Consider the following 8,906-nt stretch of genomic DNA (forward strand, 5'->3'; position numbering starts at 1 on the left):
GGAAAGCAACTGCACGGAAGGTAGAAACTACTTAGGCAAGCAAATGATTGGATCAATGCCGGGGACTGTGAGGGCCCTGCTGGAAGTTAATATGAATGAGATGTTATGCTTCATTGACTAAGTTTACCTAATTCTTCTACACATCAATATTGCTTTTTATGATGCATGTGCCTAACTTTGTTGCAATTTGCTATCTAATCTATAACGCTATTATTACCTTCAACAGTGATTGGGAAAGCAGCAGGAGCATGCTCTGATTAAACCTTAATTATTAGACCACCTTTGCTATATGCACTGTGAGAATGTATGATCTCTACCGCCCGTACCGCTGCCAGCATCTTACTTCAAAGCAGCAGCTAAACACACCACATCTGTTTAAAAGCCAAGCTATGTTGGTTTTCATAATGAACTGAAAAATCAGAGGGTTTTTTGTCCCCTCTTACCTTAGTGTAAAGAGAAGCCTTTAGTTAACCACTAATATATTACACAATGCCACAGAAAGTAGGAGCCTCAGAAGTGAAAAAATGTTTGGTTTGTTTATTTTAGGATATAGCTAAAAGCTTGATTTTGTATTCTGTCAGTTTCTATAGTTAAAAGCTGCATTAATGTGGCTGAAATACTTTGAAGTAAGTAGAGATAAAACAAATCAGCAGGTATTTAAACTGAGGGTTATGAGGTGGAAAAATCACCACTTTCCCTTCAGGTAGAGGCCTGAAGATATATCTTTGTTAATGAGGTTTCATGCTCTCTTACTGGATCCTTAATCATTTAAAATGCAAATCCCAAAGAATGAAGTAAGAGCTATCATATATATGAGAAAGTGGCTGATTTTTTTAATAAATGATTATGCCATCTGCTTCCCTCATTCTACTAACTGTGAAATTCCACCTGTGAAATTACATGAACTTGTAAACTACAAACAACACAAGAAGTCAGCAAATGCAGTATCACTTTTCTTGGATTCCCTGTCTTCTCTCCTCAGTTTAAAGTGTTTGTTCATATGGCCAGGCACAGGGAAATGTAAAAATTATCTCTTCTGAACAACTGACATTCTGTTACCAATGATTGTTTTAAGATTTTCATCATAGTGATTTCTGAATGAACTAGAAGGACATTTATAAAGAATTAATTCAAAGTGACCTACTTTAGATATTTTGAATACTCAAAACAAAGAGCTTAGCCATGCCTGAAATTCTGTGTGAAATCAGGAATTCAGGAAGAGATCTTTGTGTTTTCAGAGAGCTTTTTTCAAGGAGAATTCAGGGTTGACTTACACTCTACTTTCAAAGTGTCCTGCCTGTGATGTATTTGAGGACTTTCTTGGTTTCTTTTCTGTCTTGTTTTTTAATTCTACTCCTAGTTCAGTTCATGCCACAGTCTCTTTCTCTCCTGTCACTCTTAACAGTTACTTTTAGGTCTGTTTTGAGTCTTCACTTACCTTCCTCATGCCCTTACCTTCCACTCTGGAACCACCATCTTTTCTATAGTCATTCTGACCTCAGCAAGGGCTGAGAAGACCATCTTCACATTCATTGAAAATACCTTAGTTTCTCTCAATATCACTAACCCACATTAAACAACAAAGCAAAATGATATGAAGAAAGAAATAAACTAGACAAGAAAACCATTGCTAAAGCTGTGAAAGAAAGAAAGAAATACCGAGTCTCTACAGGAATGTCCCTCTGGATCCACTAGCCTTATTATATGACCATGAAGTCCAACTTCTCTGTTCTGAGAAACGTGATTTCTTCAGCAGTGTTTCTTTGGCCTTAGAATCCTAAAACCTTTAGGACTTATGCTTGATATATCATAAGCCTTTAATATATATTTGTAGAATAATTGAACTATTATTTTTTTCAATCAATAAACTGATATTTATTGACCACCCTATCCAAAATGATGTTTTTTTCCTCAAGTACACATGAAACATTCACCAAGATAGACCACATCCTACATGGTAAAGTTAACATTAACAAATTTAAAGAAATAAAATCATACAACTTATGTCCTCTGATCATGATGTAATTAAATAAAAACCAGTAATAGAGAACTGGTGGTAAAATTTACAATACTTAGAAATTAAACTATACACTTCTAAGTAATACATGGGTAAAGGAGAACATTTCAAGAGAAATTAGAAAACATTCTGAAATGAACAAAAATGAAAATGCAGTATATAAAAATTTGTGGGAGGCAGGTCCGAAATCAATAATCTAAGTTTCTACCTTATGAAATTAGAAAAGATAACAAGATACATTTGAAACAAGCAGAACTGAAAATAATAAAGAACAGAAATCAATGAAGTAGGAAAGGGAAGAACAATAGAGAAAATTAAAAAAAAAAAAACATGGTAAGTAGTTGTTTAAAAAGATTTTAAAAATTGGTAAACCTGTAGACAGACTAACAAAGAAATAAAGATAGAAGACAAATTATCATCATTAAGAATGAAAAGATGATATTTCTGTGGACCCTGCAGATAATGAAGATAATAAAGAATACTATAAATAACTCGATGTGCATATATTTGACAACCTGGATGAAATGGTGCTATTCCTGAAAAATCACAAAGTACCAAAACTCAATCCAAGATGAAATAGATAACTTAGTCATTTTAACTATTAAAAGAATTGAATTCATTGTTAAATCCTTATGAAAAAGAAGTGTCCAGGTCCCAATGCCTTCACTGGTGAATTCTACCAAACATTTAAAGGAGAAATAACACCAATTCACACATCTTTTTCAGTAAATAGAAGGGGAGAAAATACTTTCTTACTCTTCCCTAACTGCCTTAATAAAGGGCTTCCTTAACTACAAAAAGCTTACAGTTAACATCACAATTAATCGTAAAAGATGGAACACTTTCTAAGATCAGGAATAAAGCAAGAATGTCCATTTTCATCATTCATATTCATCATCACACTGGAAGTCATAGCCAGTGTAATAAAATAATAAATTAAAGACATTCTGATTGGAAAGGAAGAAATAAAACTAATTCTATTTGCACACAACAAGATTGTCTATATGTAGATTGCCAAAGATTCTACAAAAATGCTCTTAGCAGGGTCACAGGATACAAAGTCAATACACAAAAATCAATTATATTTCTAAACAGTACCAACAACGAACGATTGGAAACCAACATCAAATTTTTTTTTTTCACAGTGCTCTCCCTCAACTGAAATACTTAAGAATAAATACAGTATAATACATTAAGATTTATATGCTGAAAACCACAAAACACTGATGAAAGACATCAAAGAACTAACTCAATGGGGAGATATACTATATTCATGGATTGGAAGATTCAACAGAGTAAAGGTGGCAGTTCTCCCCCAAACTGGCCAAAAGATTTAAAACACTTTGAATTGAAATCCCAGTAGGAGTTTATATTTGTTGTTGTTGTTACAGACAAGTTGGTTCTAAAATTTATGTGAAAGACAAAGAAAGTAGAATAACCCAAACAATCTTTTTAAAAAGAAAATTGGAGGATTCACTATCTGACTTTAAAATTTACTATAATGCTAAGGTAATCAAGATAGTGTGGGATTGGTGAAGAGAAATATACATATATCACACAGAATAAAGAGTCCCAAACAGTCCTACAGAAAGAAGCAAGGCAGCTCAATAAAGGACTCAACAAATGTAGTTGAAACCATTAGACATCTATATGAAAAAATATGAGTCTCAAACTAATATTCACACCTTATACCAAAGGATCATAAAAATAAGTGAAAAATTTAGGCCCTCAAATCTTAACATTGGAGAGAATCTTTGTGCTCTGGGGTTAGAAAGAGTTCTTAGATATGAAGTAGAGTCCATAGATATTGTTGGGTTGGCGGTTCCGGGAATGCAGGAGGAACTACAGAAATAACCGCGGGGGCTGCCATCTTCTAGCCCCCTCCCACCCCTTCCCTTAACCCTTGACCCTCCTGCCAAAAGGGTCACTCTCCATAGGTAACCCAATACCAATGCAGGAAATAGGAGTATCAGGAGCCCTTACCCCATACCCTCTGATCACCAAATACCTTACCATATGCCTCCCCTTTTCTGAGTTGCAGAACCTCGCAGGAGAGTGCCCACCTCCTCCCGGTATGACTTTCCTGGATCCCCTTCTCCAGAGCCCTGAAACTTCCCTGGAGAGTGCCTTTGATAAATCTTGCCTTGCACCTATCTCCTCTGGTGTGTTTACCTCACCTGCGAAACTTTACAGATATGAAGAACAGTCCATAAGAAGAAAAACTGGCAAGTTGCTCTTCATCAAAATTAAAAACTTTGGTCTGTAAAAAATACTTCTAAGAGAAATGAAAAGACAAGCTAGACTGGGAAAAAATATTTACAAATCTGTATCTGACAAAGGACTTGTATCCAGAATGTATAAAGTGCTCTTAACACTCAAGAGTAAGAAAACAGCCTAATTTTAAAATGGACAAAAGAGTTGAAGAGACACTTCACCAAAGAGGGGTTGTGGAAGGCAAAGAACCACACAAAAAGATGCTCAGCATCATTAACCATTAGGAAAATGCCATTTAAAACCACAATGAGCTGATACCACATACCTATCAGAATGGCTAAAATAAAAAAAATATTGGCAGTACCAAATACCAGTGAGGAAGTGGATCGTTCATAGTAGGTAGGATGCAAAACATACAGGCACTCTGAAAGTCTGGTAGTTTTTCATAAAGTTAAACAGAACCTTTACCATATAACCAACAGATCAATCCCACTTTTTAGGCATATACCCTAGATAAATGAAAACTTATGTTTTCATTTGTACTTACGTACAAATTTTGTAGCAGTTTTATTTAAAATTTTCCCAAACTGGGAACAACCCAAATATCCTTCAATGGGTGAATATTAAAATGAACTGTGGTTATCCATACAATGGAACACTGCTTAGCTATAAAAAGTAAAATGTATGATTCTCAAAGACATAGTGAAAGCAGCCAGTTACATCCAGAAGTTATATCTTCTATGATGCTATGTATGTGACGTTCTGGAAAAGCCAAATTTATAAGAACAGAGATCAGGTTGGTATGTGCCAGAGGCCTGGGGCAGGGCAGACGTTTGAATAAAAGGGGTGGCATAGGAGAATTTTGTGGGTGATGGAACTGCCCTGTGTCCTGACTGCAGAGGTAGTTACACAAATGTGTTAAAACAGAACTGTACATACAAAAAAGTTAATTTTATGGTATGTTAATTCAAATTTTTTAAAAATGAAGATAAAATATGTTCCAACCAATTTCTCTTTAAAAAAACTATGAAAGAAATTTTCCATCTGGGTTTCTTCCAGAAAGGCTGCTTTGCACCAGCCCTGTTGTTTGTGGGTGTATTCACCTGTAAAACAAGAAGTATAAAGCAGGGATTTTCCTTCTCCCCTGCACCCTAAAATTACACCCCTGGGCATGCCCTTTATGGAAGTGGGGTTGGGATATGTTTGGAGGGAGAAGACATTTAACTTCCACTGGGCTCTGGACTCCCAGAGCTGTTGTGCTTTTGTCTGTCTCATATATTGTTGGTCTGAAAACCTCTGGATTAGATTAGTTGGTCTTGAGTCAGGCCTCAGGCCCCTGGGGGGTTTGAAAAATCCTGGATTTCTGGCCTTATAGGTGGGGCCCATTCATTTGTTCCCATGGACTCCAGTGGTTAGCCATCCCTGACATTAATGGTCAGCAATCTAAACAAGGCCTTTTGGGGGAAGCTGGAAGTGTGCTCCTCGCTTTAGGACCCCCGGTCACTCGTGGATTAAACACAACATAAACTCTGAAAATGCTAAGAAGTCCAGGCCTCTTCTAAGGTAGGGTCTGAAAAGCCTTTAAACCACATTTTTCCCCCACAGGATGACCTTTTGGAAGAGCACTTTGTAAACAAGTGAAGGGCTGTGCACAGATGTGGGAAAATGCCATCGTGAGGATGACCGCGCAGACCCAGGCCATCAGGGCCAAAGCATCATTCGTGACGAAAGTTGTTACCTACCCTACCCTGTGCCAGGCCCCGTGTTAAGGGATCTTTGAACCTCCGTGGCAATGCTGTGATTTCCAGAAAAGGCTGTCATTGCTTGGACAGATGAGAAAGCTGAGGCACCAAGAAGTCTGAATCCCATGGGGAGGAGGTGACAAGGCCAGGTTCTGGTCTGCAGCTCTAGCCTTCCAAATCAGTACCTGGGAGAGGAACGCCTGAAACCTGACGTCAGGCCTGCTCTCCACATGTGCTCCTTCCATCAAGGGCTGGCAGGGGACTGCCAAGGGTACTTTGAGACCTTGCCATATACAACAGCACAATAAATCGAAAATATTTTTTAAAAAATTCTTATACTGTGGAATGCTTTCTTTGCAAACTATGTCATGTGTAAATCGCATCCAGAAAACCAGAGTTGGGGCCCTGTGGGTCGAAGGTGGAAGCAGGGTTGGCCTGGGCCCCCAAGACTCCCAGAGCACCACCCAAAGGCCACTTACCTAGTAAGTTGGCCCACTTACTGTGACGCCACGATGCTTAAGGCTCTGGCTTTGGGTTTAAAAGAATTTAATGGAACTGTGGCTGACTCATTCTGGGTTAGTCGGTATGGGCGAGGGCAGCAGGATTCCAGGCTTGCCAAATGCTTTAGGCGCTAGTCTATCTGGCCTGGGCACTTGCCTCACTCTTCCCCTCTGGCCAGCAGCCATGACCTGTCACTCACAAGGGTAGGAAACTTCTCTGCACCCTGTATGGTTAGTGGAGTTAATCTTTGAAGATAGGGATAATAAGATTAAAAGCTACAGCACCTTTCCTTTTTTTCCTGGCCCTTATGAAAGGCCTCATCTGTGTTTTTTTTTTTTTTTTTTTTTTTTTTTTTTTCTGTATCAGCAGAAGTGAAATGTTTACGTTCAGGTCTGGGTGGAGGGTCCGCAGCAGATCTGCACCCCAGATCTGAGTGTGGGGGGCTGGCAGAATGGCTCACAGAGGAATCATCAAACAGACCTCCTTCTCGTAGATGTCAGGGATCACTCCCATCAGGGAGCTGACCATGTGCACGGTGTTCTTGCCGAACAGCTGGAACTCGTAGTGGACAAGCTGCTCCCAGAAGCCATGGTTGGGCCGGATGATGGGCCGGCATGACCTGGTACACGCGTGGGCGTCCCGCAGGCACATGGCGTGGTACTTCATGAGGTAGGCGAGGCAGAGTGCGGCAGAGCGGCTCAGGCCGGCGGCACAATGCAGCAGTGTGTGGCCCTGCTTCACCTCCACGCTGTGGATGTGGTCAGCAATGGGATCAAAGAAGTCACAAAGACGCGAGGTGGGGGTGTCGGCCAGAGGCACCTGTATGTATGGATGTCCTCGTATAAGGTATTTACCACTTCGCCCAAGACGTTGATGACCGTGGTGATCTGGCTGCTAGCTAGCAGGAACTTGTTGTTGGCAGCTGCCCCGTTGCTGATGTACAGGCTGCTGGTGATCTGGGAGAGGCCACTGACCGAGGGCTGCCGGAACTGAACCGGAAAGGGACACGGGGATGCTGTCATCGGGCCAGGGGGTCACCGGCCAGAGAGGCATAAAGGCTACATCTTTCTGTTGGGCTGTGCCATGGAAAACTCTCTCCCGTGGGCGGGAGGGCAGGTTCGTTCAGAAATTAATCGCGCCCGAAGCCTCGGGTGAGGGTCTCAGGGAGACAGAAGATCGGTCACCATCTGGGAGCCGCAATCCCCCGCTGCCCCGCGCTCTGGTTTCCATAGCAATGGTCCCTCCTCGCGGAGAGGAATCCGCTGTGCCGGGTCTTCTGGAAACCCCGGTCTCGTCTCAGTTCCCTGGAGCTGCCCCACCCGGTCTTACCCCGTTACCCGCCCTGCGATCACGCGGGGGCCACATGAGTCCTTCCGTCACGCGTCTCTCGGGCAACGCGTTTTGCTCTGCGCGCCGCGTGGGCCCAGGGATTCACTCCGCATCCGCGCGCTCGCCCTCCGAGCTTGGCTCAGGCTCTGGCTCGCTTGGCCGAGTCGTTCTCTAGCATGGTAGACTCCGCTGCCAAGCAGTCCAGGCCCTCGGTCACATGGAACCTGGGCTCGCCATCAGTTTCATTGGCCTCCCAGGCGACCACCAGTTCCGGCACCACCCCGACCTTGGCTTCCCGGCACGTTAGATTCATCAGCCAACCCGAAATCCACGTAGCGACCCAGCCGCAGATCTGCTTCCTGAGGCCGCGGACCGCGCAGCAGCCGGTGCTCTTCAGGTTTGGCCCGAGTGCCCAGGGCTTTACCAGACCCCCGTTCCTCCAGCGGCCCTTGGGACCTCGGCCTTGGTTCCCCCGGAGCCCCGAGCACTTCAGAGCCGGGTACTCTCTTAAACCCCAAGCGAGCCAGGCTCCTTCCCAGGGCAGCTCCTCGCACCCTCTGGAGCCTGGGAACCCAAATGTCCTCAGCTCCGACTCCAGGGAGAAGCTGGAATTCCCATCTCTTACCTGCGTATCTTCGGAATCTCCCTGAACTATTAAATTTTCATTAAACTTTTTTACTATGCTTGTCCCAATATGACATATTAAGTCTTTTTTTTAACTTATCATAATTTAAAATAAGTTAGTGAACTCCCTAAGTGAAAGATTACTTGTTAGTAACTAATTCCTTTTGGCCAAGTATATAGCTGTTTTCTAAGTCTTTAGAGAATAGAATAGTCAAAAAGCTATTTGGAATCAGGTAGGATACATATTGTTGAATTGTTGAAACAAAATTAAAGAATGGTAAAAATTGAGGCTGAGTAATGTTGGTATGACTGAGGTCATGAAAGGCCTTGTATTCCAGGATGACTTTGGAGTTCATTTTGATGAAAATGGACATTTATTAAAACATTGGAAATACAGAAATTTCTATCCCATTTGCAATTTTAAATGATCACTTATAATGCCTGTGGGAGAAAGAGTTGGCAGGGGCTGTGCTGAAGGC

General features: G+C 41.8%; 1 pseudogene; it reads right to left on the reverse strand.

Annotated features, from left to right (window-relative positions):
- Nucleotides 1-6,921: 6,921 nt before the first annotated feature.
- Nucleotides 6,922-7,496, reverse strand: LOC122889813 (annotated as a pseudogene).
- Between the last annotated feature and the right edge of the window lie 1,410 nt (nucleotides 7,497-8,906).

Source organism: Neovison vison, chromosome 11, assembly GCF_020171115.1.
Source record: "Neovison vison isolate M4711 chromosome 11, ASM_NN_V1, whole genome shotgun sequence".
Classification (NCBI taxonomy): Eukaryota; Metazoa; Chordata; class Mammalia; order Carnivora; family Mustelidae; genus Neogale; species Neogale vison.